This window comes from Phacochoerus africanus, chromosome X (genome assembly GCF_016906955.1).
Source record: "Phacochoerus africanus isolate WHEZ1 chromosome X, ROS_Pafr_v1, whole genome shotgun sequence".
In the NCBI taxonomy this organism is placed as follows: Eukaryota; Metazoa; Chordata; class Mammalia; order Artiodactyla; family Suidae; genus Phacochoerus; species Phacochoerus africanus.
Window position 1 is genome coordinate 74700544 of NC_062560.1, and position 14480 is coordinate 74715023.

At 38.6% G+C, this 14480-nt stretch overlaps 1 pseudogene; it reads left to right on the forward strand.

Moving 5' to 3' along the window:
• The first annotated feature begins 13099 nt into the window (after positions 1–13099).
• On the forward strand, positions 13100–14249 carry LOC125118065 (KATNB1-like protein 1; annotated as a pseudogene).
• Positions 14250–14480: the final 231 nt, after the last annotated feature.

Below are 14480 nucleotides of genomic sequence, written 5' to 3' on the forward strand. Positions count from 1 at the left end.
GAACTGTCTGTTTAGATCTTCTGCCCATTTCTTGATGGGGTTGTTTGTTTTTTTGGTCTGGAGATGCAGAAGGTGTGTATAAATTTTGGAGATTAATCCCTTGTCAGTGGATTCACTTGCAAAGATTTTCTCCCATTTTGTGGGTTGTGTTTTCATTTTGCTTAGGGTTTCCTTTGCTGTGAAGAAACTTTTAAGTTTGATTAGGTTCCATTTGTTTATTTTTGTTTTTATTGTCGATACTCTAAGAGGTGGATCTGAGAAAATGCTTCTGTCATTTATGTCAGAGAGGGTTTGGCCTGTGTTTTCCTTTAAGAGCTTTATCGTGTCTGGTCTTATAGCTAGGTCTTTCATCCATGTGGAGTTTATTTTTGTGTATGGTGTTAGGGAGTGTTCTCATTTCATTCTTTGCCATGTGGCTATCCAGTTTTCCAAGTACAACTTATAGAACTGGCTGTCTTTTCTCCATTGTATCTTCTTGCCTCCTTTGTCATAGATGAGTTGGCTGTAGGTACGTGGGATTAATTCTGGGCTTTCTGTCCTGTTCCACTGATTTATATTTCTGTCTTTGTGCCAGTACCATGTGGTTTTCAGGATTGTTGCTTAGTAGTATAGTCTGAAGTCCGGGAGCCTGATTCCTCCACGTCCATTTTTCTTTTTCAGGATGTCTTTGGCTATTCTGGGTCTTTTGTGCTACCAAACAAACATTAAAACATTTTTTTTTGAGTTCTGTGAAAAATGTCCTTGGTGATTTGACAGGGAGTGCATTGAATCTGTAGTTTTCCTTGGGTAGTATAGTCACTTTGATAATATTAGCTCTTCCAATCCAAGAGCATGGTATGTCTTTCCATCTATTTGCGACTTCTTTGATTTCTTTCATCAGGGCCTTATAGTTTTAAGAGAACAAGCCTTTTGTCTCTTTAGGTAGGTTTACACCTAGGTATTTTATTCTTATGGATGCGATGGTAAATGGGATTGCTTCCCTAATTTATCTTTCAGCTCTTCATTGTTAGTGTATAGAAATGCAGTCAATTTCTGTGTATTAATTTTGTATCCTGCGACTTTACAAAATTCATGCATGAGCTCTAACAGTTTTCTGGTAGAGGCCTTAGGATTGTCTAGGTATAGTATCATGTCATCTGCAAATAGTGGTAGTTTTCCTTCTTCCTTTCCAATTTGGATTACTTTGATTTCTTTACTTCTCTGATTGTTGTGGATAGGACTTCCAAAACTATGTTGAAGAGTAGTGGCGAGACCGAACGTCCTTGTCTTGTTCCTGATCTCAGTGGGAGTTCTTTCAGCTTTTCCCCATTGAGAATGATGTTCACTGTGGGTTTGTCATATATGGCCTTTATCATGTTGAGATAGGATCCCGCTATGCGCACTTTCTGAAGGGTTTTTATCAGAAATGGGTGTTGGATTTTGTCAAAGGCATTTTCAGTGTCTATTGAGGGGACCATATGGTTTTTATTCTTCAGTTTGTTAATATGGTATATCCCATTGATGGATTTGTGGATATCAAAGAACCCTTGCATCCCCGGGATAAATCCCACTTGATCATGATGTACAATCCTTTTAATGTAGTGTTGAATGTGGTTTGCTAGGATTTTGTTGAGGATTTTTGCATCAACGTTCATCAGTGAAATTGGCCTGTAGTTTTCTTTTTTTGTGGTGTCTTTTTCTGGTTTCGGAATCAGGGTGATGGTGGCCTCATAGAATGAGTTTGGGAGTGTCCCTTCCTCTGCAATTTTTTGAAATAGTTTCAGGAGAATAGGTGTTAGCTCTTCTCTAAATGTTTGATAGAATTCACCTGTGAAGCCATCTGGTCCTGGACTTTTGTTTGTTGAAAGTTTTTTTAACACAGTTTCAATTTCAGTTCATGTGATGGGTCCATTCAACTTTTCTATTTCATCTTGGTTTAGTCTTGGAAGATTGTACTTTTCTAAGAATTTGTCCATTTCTTCTAGGTTTTCCGTTTTATTGGCATATAGTTGCATAGAGCAGTCTGTTATGATCCTTTGTATTTCTGTGATGTCCGTTGTTACTTCTCCTTTTTCATTTCCAATTTTATTGATTTGAGTTCCCTCTCTTTTTTGCTTGATAATTCTGGCTAGGGGTTTATCAATTTTGTTGATCTTTTCAAAGAACCAGCCTTTAGTTTCATCGATCTTTTCTATGATTTTCTTTGTTTCTATTTCTTTGATTTCTTCTCTGATCTTTATGATTTCTTTCCTTCTACTAAGTTTATGTCTTGTCTGTTCTTCTCTCTCAAGCTGCTTTAGATGTAAAGTTAGGTTGTTTATTTGAGCTTTTTCTTGTTTCCTGAGGTGGGCTTGTATTGTGATAAACGTTCCTCTTAAAATGGCTTTTGCTGCATCCCATAGGTTTTGGAGTGTCGTGTCTTTGTTGTCATTTGCTGCTAGGTATTTTTTAATTTCCTCTTTGATTTCTTCAGTGATCCATTGGTTGTTTAGTAGGATGTCATTTAGTCTCCATGTGTTTCTGTTTTATGCAGTATTTTTTCTTGTTGTTGATTTCCAGTCATATAGCATTGTCGTCGGGGAGAGACTGGGCATCCTTGTCTTGTTACTGAAGTAAAAGCAAAGGCTTTTAGCTTTTCACCAATTGGTATAATATTGGTTGTGGGTTTGTCATAAAAGGGTTTTATTCTGTTGAGATATTTTCCTTCTATACCCACTTTGATAATTTTTTTTTGTCTTTTTGCTATTCTTTGGGCTGCTCCCATGGCATATGGAGGTTCCCAGGCTAGGGGTCTAATCGGAGCTGTAGCCACCAGCCTACGCCAGAGCCACAGCAATGCAGGATCCGAGCCGCGTCTGCAACCTACACCACAGCTCACGGCAACGCTGGATCGTTAACCCACTGAGCAAGGGCAGGGACCAAACCCGCAACCTCATGGTTCCTAGTCGGATTCGTTAACCACTGCACCACGACGGGAACTCCTGATAATGTTTTTTATGGTGAATGGATGTTGAAATTTTTCAAATGCTTTTTCTGCATCTGTTGAAATGATCATATGCTTATCCTTCCTTTTGCTAATGCCATTTATCACATTGATTTATTTACAAATGTTTAGCTGTCCTTGTGACCATAGAATAAATCCAAATTAATCATAGTATATGATCTTTTTTTATATATTGTTGGATTCAGTTTGCTAATTTTTTTGATGATTTTTGCAAGTATATTCATCAAATAAATCATTTCTCGTGTCTTATTATGGTTTTTAAATCAGAATTATTGTGTCCTTCAGGGAATGAATTTGGGAATGAAGAATACCCTCTTAAGTATTTTGAAGAGTTTGAGAATAATAACTATCGTTCATCTTATTTGGTAAAATTCCCCTGTGATGCCATCTGTTCATTGACTTTTATTTGCCGAGAGTTTTTAACTATGAATTAAATTTCTCTACTAGTGATTTCTGTTCAAATTGTCTTTTTTCTTCTTGATTCAGTCTTGGCAGGTTTCTAGACATCTGTCCATTTCTTTTAGGTTATATAATTGCTAGCATAAGTGTTTTTACTATTTTCTTATAGTTTTTTGTATGTTGTGTTATTGGTTGTTATTTCTCCTCTTTCATTTCTTATTTTGTTTAATTGGATCCTCTCTCTCTTCTTGGTGAGCCTGACTAAAGATTTAGCGATTTTGTTCATCTTTTGAAAAGGCAACTTTTGATGACCTTTTTGGATGTTTTTTAATTTCTATTTTATTTATTTCCTCTCTGATCTCTATTATTTCCTTCCTTCTGCTGATTTTGGGCTTTGTTGGTTCTTCCTTTTTCATTTCCTTAAGGTGGTATATTAGGTTATTTGAGATTTTACTTGTCTCTTGAGGAAGGCCTCTGTCACTATCAGCATCCCATTTAGAACTGTTTTTGCTGTATACTATTAATTTTGGAGTTGTGTTACTGTTTACATTTGTTTCACTCTATTTTGATTTCCTCATTGGCCCATTGTTTTTTTCAGTAGCATGTTTTTAGTCTCCATGTGTTTTTTCTTTTCTCATTTTTCTTTCTGTAGTTGATTTCTAGTTTCATATTCTTGTGGTTAGAAAAAAAATATTTGACATGCTTTCTATTCTCTTAAATTTGTTGAGAATTTTGTGGCCTAGCATGTAATCTATTATGGAGACCATTCCATGTGCACTTGAAGAGAATGTGTATTCTGTTGTTTTGGATGAATATCACATAGATATATATTAAGTCCAACTGGGCTATTGTGTTCTTTAATAGCACTGTTTACTTATTGAAATTCTATATGTGTGACCTGTCCACTGATGTTAAGTGTGTGTTAGTCCCCTACTATTATTATATTATTGTCAATTTCTTCCTTTATATCTGTTGGTATTTGGCTTATGTATGGATATGTTCCTGTAGTGGATACATGTTTGTTAATGAGTATAATGTCCTCTTCTTTTATTGATCCCTTTAAAATGATATAATGACTTTCTTTGTCTTTTTGTATAGCCTTTGTCTTGAAATCTATTTTGTCTGATGCAAGTATTGTACTCCTGCTTTCTTGTTTCCATTTGAATGAAATATCTTTTTCTATCCCCTCACTTTCAATCTATGTGTGTCTTTAGTTCTGAAATGAGTCTCTTGTAGAGGGCAAATGGAATGGTCTTATTTATTTATGCAGTCAGTCATCCTATGTCTTTTGATCCACAGCACTTACTACATTGACATAGAAAGTATTTGTGAGAAAAGGATCAAGATGCCAGAGGATTAAGACATCATACTCAACTTCTCCCACAAACACATCAAAAAAAGCCTATCTACCTGTAGAATGGTGCTAGCAGAACACCTACTGAATGCTGGCAGATGAACTTAAACCTCCAAAAAGGGCATGAAACCCTCCACATAACAGGGTATAACAAAAGAAAAAAAGAGAGAGAAAAGGAATGAGGATGGGACTAACACTCCTGAGAGGGAGCTGTTAAAGAGAAAGGAACCCACACTCTGGGAAGCCACCTAACCCAGATAGAGATCAGCCAAGATAAAGGGACCTCAAATTGCTGAGAAAAGCATAGCAGCTGGACTGAAGAGGGCAAAGCAACATGAGAGCCTCACAGATGATCTGCACCACTGCCCCAGAGAGCACAGCCTGAGATGCTCCAGTGGGGGCTGGGCATAGAGACTCAGGCTCTGGAGGTTAGTTCCAGGGAGAGGACTAGAGTTAGCTGTGTGAAGATAGCCTGAGGGGCTAGGGAGCAGTGTGTCATGGGCTTAGGAGCAGAACACCACAGCCAAAGGAACCAAGGATGAGGTCTGGGTGTGTGGGAGAAGCAAGTCACCATTGTTGGGGAGAGCAAGAGTAGGAGGGATGAACCACCATAGGAATCTCTTTCCCTGCATATGCATGGACTCTCAGAGGGCTAGATGCCTCTGGCAGAGGCTAAGGGTGGTGAGAGGCCACTTTCTTGGGCTACAGGAGATCAGGTACCTCTAGTATAGGCTATAGGTGGCTCTCCACCTCTTATGTGGGCTAAGGACAGCAGGGGTCTAAGTGCAACATGGTGCCTCTTACATGATCTACAGAGGGTGGGGACAAACTCTGCAATCATAACAGAAACCAGAGGGAGGTGTGGCCTGCCACCACTAGGGATCTGTGACCAGGCTCCACCTGTGGTCTTGGTCACCTCAGATTTTGGCAAAAAAGACGACACTGCAACCAAGCACCACCCATTGTTGCTCTCACTCCCCTGGGAACATAACCACCCTGCTGCTGCCACTGCCAAATGCTCTGATCAGCACCCATACATGCCTGATCACTGTCACTTCCCAGGACCCTGTAACTAGGAGCAGCCTGTGCAGCACCTCCTGCATGGGCTAAGCAGGATGGGGTGCATAGTACATGGTCTACAGGTGATGGGGAGAAAGCACCACAGTTATCTCTGACTCCAGAGGTGGGTGTAGCCTGCCACCACTAGGAGTCCATGAACAGGCACCACTTGAGGCCCCAGTCACTTTAGAAGGTACCACAGAGGAGGGCATTATGACTGAAACCACTCATTGTTGTTTTCACTCCCCTGGGAACATACCTGTCCTGCTTTTTCCACTTCCAAATGCTCTAGGCAGTGCCAACATGCTTGGTCACTGTTACTTCCCAAGGCCCTGCAAATAGGAGCAGCCCGTACAACACCTCCCATGTGGACTAAGTGGGATAGGGTACTTCTTGCATGGTCTACAGGTGGTGGGGGAAAACCACTGCAGTTATCTCTGGCTCCAGAGGTGGGCATGGCCTGCCACCACTGAGGGTCAATGAACAGGCACCACTTGCAGCCCCAATCATCTCAAGGGTACCACAGAGGAGGGCATTGTGACCAAATACCACCCATTGTTGCTCTCACTCACCTGGGATTTCAGACACCCTGCCACTGCCACTGCCCAATGCTCTGGGGATCATCAAAATCTGCCTGAGGGTCATTACAACTTCCCAGGGCTCTGCAACAAGGAGTAGCTTCTGCTACCTTCCTTCAGGTCCTTGCTACTGTTGAGAGACTAGCAACCAGGCACTGACTACTAGACCTGCCAATTGCCACCTTCTCACTGGAAACATATTCAGGGAGATAACAGCCTGCTCACACCAAAGAAAGAGACTGCAATATCCAAACTCCCACACCCAAAATCAATAGTAATCTCCCACAAAATACGACGGGGGTTGCTCTGGCATAGAAATAGCCCTCCAAGACTACAGCAGTTGGTTTCTCTAAACTCACAGAAAAAGAAAAATTTAAGTGAAATAAAGAAGCTCAGGAAACTCCCAGTTAAAAGAACAGGAGAATTCACCTAAAGCAGCAAACAATAAAACAGACATCTGTAGTCTAATAGACACTGAGTTCAAAAGGGAGACAGTGAAAATACTGAAGGAATTAAGTGTGAATATGAAGGAATTAAGAAGGTATAAAAAAAGTAATGAAGATTACTTTAGAAAGTAAGTAGAAAATGTAAGGAAGAAATAAGAAAAAAATAGAAAATTCATTTGAAGAGGTGCAAACTGAGTTAAAGGCACTAAAGAGCAGAATAAATAATGCAGAGAAACAAATTAGTGATTTGGATGATTGAAAAATGGACATCACCCAATCAGGACAGCAGACAGAAAACCAAGTGAAAAAACACAAAAGCAATATAAGAGATCTATGGGATAATATAAAGCGGGACAATCTACACATAGTAGGAATTCCAGAAGGAGAAGAAAAAGACAAGGTGATTGAATATATATTGAAGAAATTATGTCTGAAAACTCCAAATCTAAAGGAAACTGATATCAAGATACGGGAAGCACAGAAGACCCCAAACAAGTTGAACACAAACAGGCCCACTCCAAGACATATTCTAGTAAAAATGGCAAAAGTTGAAGATAAAGAGAAGATTCTAAAAGCAGCAAGAGAAAAAGCAAAATGGGAACCCCCATAAAGCTATCAGCTGATTTCTGTACAGAAACACTATAGGCCAGAAGACAGTGGCCAGATATATACAAATATCTAAAAGGGAAAAATGTGCAGCCTAGAATATTCTACCCAGTAAGAATATCATTTAAGGAGTTCCTGTTGTGGCGCAGTGGTTAACGAATCCAACTAGGAACCATGAGGTTGTGGGTTCGGTCCCTGCCCTTGCTCGGTGGGTTAATGATCTGGCATTGCCGTGAGCTGTGGTGTAGGTTGCAGATGCACCTCGGATCTGGAGTTGCTGTGGCTCTGGCATAGGCCGGCGGCTACAGCTCTGATTAGACCCCTAGCCTGGGAACCTCCATGTGCCGCGGGAGCAGCCTAAGAAATAGCAAAAAGACAAAAAAAAAAAAAAGAATATCATTTAAAATAGAAGGAGAAATAAAGATTTTCTCCAACAAACAAAACTAATAGACTATAGCAATACTAAACCCACTGTTAAAGAAATACTGAAAGGGCTTCTCTAAATGAAAAAGAAGTAAGAAGAAATAGGATGGAGGAAATCACAATTGGAAAGCAATAACTTAAATAAGCCAGTATACAGACATAAAAGGAAAAAATCATAAAAGTGATGACAAATACAGGTAACAGCAAAAGGACAGACATGAAGATGTTAAAAAAGGACTTTAAAATCCTAACACATGGGGAAGGAAAGTAAGAAAGTGTATACTATTTTTTTAATAATGTGTTTGAGACTATATGCCTATCAGGCTAGAGCAAGCAGATATAGGAAGGGGTGAACATACTTAAAAAACAGGGCAACCACAAATCAAAACCAAACATTATATTCACATAAACTAAAAAGAAAAATGCACAAGTATAAAAGGAAATCATCCAACCAATAAAAAGACAGGAACAAGGAAGAAACATAAAATCAACAGGGAAACAAAGTTTAAAAAGGCAATAAATATACACTTATCAATAATCACCTTAAATGTCAATGGACTGAATACTCCAATCAAAATATGTAGAGTTGTAGACTGGAAAAAAAAGCCAGAGCCTAAAGTATGCTGTCTACATGAGACTTACCTTAGGGCGAAAGACACATACAAATTGAAAGTGAGGGGATGGGAAAAGATATTTCATGCTAGTGGACAAGACAGGAAAGCAGGAGTTACAATACACATATCTGACAAAATAAACTTTAAAATGAGGCCATAAAGACAAAGAAAGGTATTATTTAATGATAAAAGGATCATTCAAGAAGATGATAGTATAAGCATGAATATATATACCTCTAATATAGTAGCACCCAGATACATACAACAAATACTGACAGACATAACAGGAGAAATTGATGGGAATACAGTCATAGTAGGAGACTTTACCATCCCATTCACATCAATGGACAGATCTTCTAGACAGAAAATCAGTAAGGCAACAGAAATCCTAAATGACACAATAGAAAAGTTAGACTTCATTGACATTTTCAGGGCATTATATAAAAAAAAATCAGAATATACATTCCTCTCAAGTGCACATGGAATATTATTAAGGATCAATCACATACTGGATCAGAATGCTAACATCAACAAATTTAAGAGCATAGAAATTATATCAAGCATCTTCTCTGACCACAATGACATGAAACTAGAAATCAACCACAGGAAAAGAAATGAGAAAAAACTAACTACACGAAGACTAAACAACATACTACTAAAAAACCATTGGGTCAATGAGAAAATCCAAAAGGAAATTAAAAAATACCTAGAGACAAACGATAATGAAGTCACAACCATTCAAAATCTATGGGATGCCACAAAAGCAGTGCTTAGAGGGAAGTTCATAGAGTTACAGGCTTTCCTCAAAAATGAAGAAAAATCTCAAATTGACAACTTAACTCACCACCTAAATGAATAAGAAAAAGATGAATAAACAAAACCTAAATTCAGCAGAAGGAAGGAAATCATAAAGATCAGAAAAGAATTCAGTAAAACAGAGATTCAATATCAATAGAAAAAAAATCACTAAAACCAAGAGCTGGTTCTTTGAAAAGGTAAACAAAATTGACAAACCTCTGGCTAGACTCACCAAGAAGAAGAGAGAAAAAACAAATTAAAAAAATAAGAAATGAAAAAGGAGAAATCTCAACAGATACTAAAGAAATAAAAAAAAACAACATAAGAGAACACTATGAACAATTACATGCCAACAAATTTGAGGACATAGAAGAAATGGACAACTTTCTAGATACTTACAACCCACCAAAACAGAATCAAGAAGAAATAGATCAATGAACAGATTGATCACTAGAAATGAAATTGTATATTTAATAAAAACACTCCCTAAAATCAAAAGTCCAGGACCAGATGGCTTCACAGGTGAATTCTACCAATATACAAAGAGGATATTATACCCATCCTTCTTAAACTTTTCTAAAAGTTTGAAGAAGAAGGAACAATCCCAAAGACATTCTATAAAACCACCATGGCCCTGATACCAAGACCAGGCAAAGATACTACCTGCAGAGATCAGCTCAGTGAGCGGGGGTGGGGGAGTGGGGGGGATGGGGGGTGGGAGGGAGTGTGAAGCATGGGCACTATAAAGCTGAAGAAATGTTAAACAATGACAAAGTAAGACATATAGACAGAGTAAAGTTTAAAGATGGGACCAGGGGACTCAAGACCTCATAGATCAAGAGCCTCCTCAAATGCTGATGCCTCATTGTCTTTATTGTGCTCTCAGGAATGTAAAAAAAAATGTGAGAAAATAGAAACCCCATGGCCCTCTGCCTCCAGTCACATCGTATTTATATCTGACCTTTGCTCTAACATTCTATATCTAAAGGGCATCCATAAGACTCGTGTCAGCTATTTATGCATAGCATCTTAAGGAATAATCAGTGCCTGATCAAGCAGTTTTCTGACTTGAGCTGACCTGGTTTTCCAAAGTTTACACCTGTGCTCTCAGTTAATGCATGACTTGCTGAGCCAGTTCCCTCTAGCCCCTTACTTATAGTTACTTATAGCTAAGTCCCACATCAGTATGAATAAGCATTTTTTCCAACTTATAGTTTCCTTAGGGCTTAGAAAATAATTCAGGAAGATTTCTCCCCACAACTGCCAAAAAAAGAAAATTATAGGCCAATATATTTTATGAATATAGACATAAAAATCCTCGACAAAACTTTAGCCAACCAAATCTGACAACATATCAAAAAGATCATACCTCATGACCAATTGGGATTCATCCCAGTTTCACAAGAATGTTTCAACATATGCAAATCAATCAATGTCATACACCACATTAAAAAAAGAAAAGTCAAAAACCACATGATTATCTCAACAGATGCAGAAAAAGCATTTGACAAAGTCCAACATCCATTCATGATAAAAACTCTTACCAAAGTGGGTATAGAGGGTACATGCTTTAACATAATAAAAGCCATTTATGACAAACCCACAGCCAATATAATACTCAAAGGAGAAAAGCTGAAATAACTTCCCACTTAAATCTGGAACAAGATATGTTTGCCCACTTTCACCACTTTTATTCCACATAGTATTGGAAGTCCTAGCCACAGCAATCGGGCAAACAAAAGAAATAAAATGTATCCAAATTGGAAGAGAAGAGGTAAAATTGTAACTCTATGCAGATGACATGATACTGTATATAGACAACCTTAAGGACTTCACACAAAAACTACTCAACTGATCAAGGAATTCAGCAAAGTAGCAGAATACAAGATTAACATTCAGAAATTGATTGCATTTCTATATACTAACAATGAAATATTAGAAAAGGAATATAAAAATACAGTACCTTTTAAAATCACACCCCTCAAAAATTAAATACCTAGGAATAAAACTGACCAAGGGGGTGAAAGATTTATATGCTGAGAACTATACAACATTAATAAGGGAAATTAAAGAGGATTCAAAGAAGTGGAAAGATATTTCATGCTCCTGGGTCAAAATAATTAATACCATAAAAATTGCCATACTACCCAAAGCATTGTACAGATTCACTGCAATCAGTTCAAGGTGACTCCATTCTCTTTAAATGCATGTTTTTCCCTTTCTCTGAACCAGGAACTTTGACCCAGAGGAGAATGCTGAAGAAATTTGGGCTCATGTGTATTCAGAAGTCTGATGCCTTGACTGTGTAGGTGTTTGCAGTTCCACCCAGATACAGCTCATGGTTGAGTCTTTCCCTAGGTCATGGCTGCCCCAGATTCAGTGCTGTACTGTGGCTTCTTCTGAGCAGGACTGGCATGATCACTTGGCTTGGACTAGGTTGCACTGGGCTGGGGCATAAAGAAAGGCAGTCATGAGTAACCTGACAGCCACTAGAGCAGAACTTTCTCTGCTCTACAGCTGATCACTGTCCCTAGACTCTACTATTCCTACCTTCTGAGGCACTGCTCCACAGGGGAGATGGGGCCTGTGTATTTTCTCTGCATTTATTGGAGAGGGGTAAACTATGCTTGAATAGCTGCTATCAAAAATCATTTTTCATCTGGGGCTTTGCTTTAGTAAGTACTAGCAATGTCTTTGGAAGCCCCACCTAGGCTCTGTCCCAGGACTAGGTCACCTCTCTGTCCCAAAGTCAGGTCTTTTCCCTGGTCCTGGCTGCCCTAGATCTAGTGCTGCACTCTGGCATGGAGTGAGTGAGGCCGGAGAGTTCTCTCTGCTTGATGTGGGGTACAAGGCATAGTAGTCACAGGAAATCCACAGCTGCTGGGGAAGATCTCTTTCTGCTCTGCTTGGGGGCTACCCAGCTTGGGCACAGTCCTCATGAGTGGAGTCCAGGCTTCTCCAGTCTTTCCATTCCTCCCAGTGGTCTGTCCTCCAACCAGCCAAGGGGCCTTGTCTTCTCTGTGTAGGACCTCAGTACTGAGATACCCAGTCTATGGCTTTACATGATCACTCTCCAGGGTGGGTGTCTGCTGCTATAGTCTTCCTGTATCTCTGAATACCCTCCTGGGTCCAAACTCAATTGCTTTTCTTCCCTTCCTAACCAATTACTTGTGTATCTTTTTTTAGAGCCCTGGTTGTTCAGGAATCCTTCTGCTAATTTCCAGTTAATTTTCATGCAGATGCATTTTTTTATGTGTTCATGAGGGGGAGGTGAGCTCCATGTCTTCTTACTATAACATCTTATTTCCACCAATATGACTATAGTCATATTAATATAAAGTGATTAAAACACACTACTAATTAAAGTCAGATCATTTCAGCAACCATAATAGACCATACTCATAGAATTATTTTGACAATCAAACAAAAATACTTTAGATATTTAAATTATCACCAGAATTTTAACTCTAGGAGACATTTTTAATACACTTGGATAATATAATTCAGACAATTATATTGAATTTATATCATATTCATTTGTATAAAAACTGAAATTACATTCTATATCTGGATAGCACTTTAAAACAGTCTCAGTACCCTACCCATGTTTGGCATCTTATTTTAAACTCTTTATTCCAGAAGTTATTTAGGGCAGAAATGTTTATTCCTGCTGTAAAGGTGAATAAAAACACAGTGGGCACATGGCCATGGCTGAATGGCCCTGATTAGGGCTTGGCCTAGAAGACGAGGTTTAGTCTGGGCTGCTGAATACAGTCATTTCTTAGGCTGGGTGGAGGTACCACAGCAGTATGAGGCAGTGAGGCAGTATTTCAGAGATTATGGCATCTGGACCCCACAATGTTAAAATACGTAACATTTGTAATAATATTGAGGATCATTCCTAGAAGAAGGATCTCTAATTTCAATAATAAAAACATGAAGGATGTTAAGAAATCCCCAAAAGAGTTGTTTGCTTACATAACTAGAACAGTTGGACAGACTGTGAAAGGCCCAGATCATCTACATTAGGTAATTTATTGCAGAAAGAAAGTTCATCATCTTTTCCCCAATCCTTGTTACAGGAAAAAACGTTTTCCTAGAAGTGGGGCTGTGACATGGCAAATGAAGAAAATTGACTGGCTTGTGCAGGCTACCTCCCTGAAAAATTATACCACTATAGTTGAACATACTCAGTTAACTCTAGTGATTCTAGTTTGTTACAGACAGAAAGACCATCAAAGTATAATTTTTTTTTTAGGTGTTTATTAGGACTATGAAAGAATGGCACATGTTTTGTTCGTGGGAATTTGAGATTGACTGTAGTTTTAACCTTCTGGATAAAGTGAAGTATAAGTGAAATTGTAGCTTATTAGGTGAGGATAGAAGACCTTGGAGTTGTAGAGGATTGCCTTCTTTGCTCACCAGTAGTTTACAGGAAGAAAATCAATACATCTCACTTGATTGCTGTGTAGACTTGTTGCGTCTAGTAAAGTCACTACTTAAAAGCAAATTTGAAGGATGTATACTAGTTTGTTTAAACTGGCTTCAAGCAGTCATTAAAAGATGGTAGTCGAGGAGTTCCTGTTGTGGCTCAGCAATAATGAACCTGATTAGTATCCATGAGGATGTGGGTTTGATCCCTGGTCTTGCTCAGTGGGTTAAGGATCTAGTGTTGCCGTGAGCTGTGGTCTAGGTCACAGACATGGCTCAGATCTGGCATTGGTATAGCTGTGGAGTAGGCTGACAGCTCCATCTCTGATTTGACCCCTAGGGGAAATTCCATATGCCACAGGGGTAGCCCTAAAAAGACAAAAAAAAGGTGATAGTTGAAACTATCATTTAAAACATAAATTATAAATAATGTAAATATTCAGATTTTAAAACAACAATTAAGTGGACTGTGGGAATAGGAAAATCATATTTATTTGGTTCCAGGATACTGGTAACATAGCCAAGGATGTAGATGCTTATTTATTACAATTGCACTGAGAGCCTTCATCTACTAAATCGCATTTGGTTATTAAAAACATTCCTGGACAGTCCCATAAAATGTCTCATCTGAGAACTGTGAACTATGAAAGAAATCTAATTTTTCCTTTAAAAAGCCACATGGATCTAGGATCAAGATGGTGAAAGAGTAGAATCTGAAGCTCACCTTCTCCCACAAATATACCACCCCCACAAAAATCTGCATGTAGAATAATTCTCATAGAACATCTA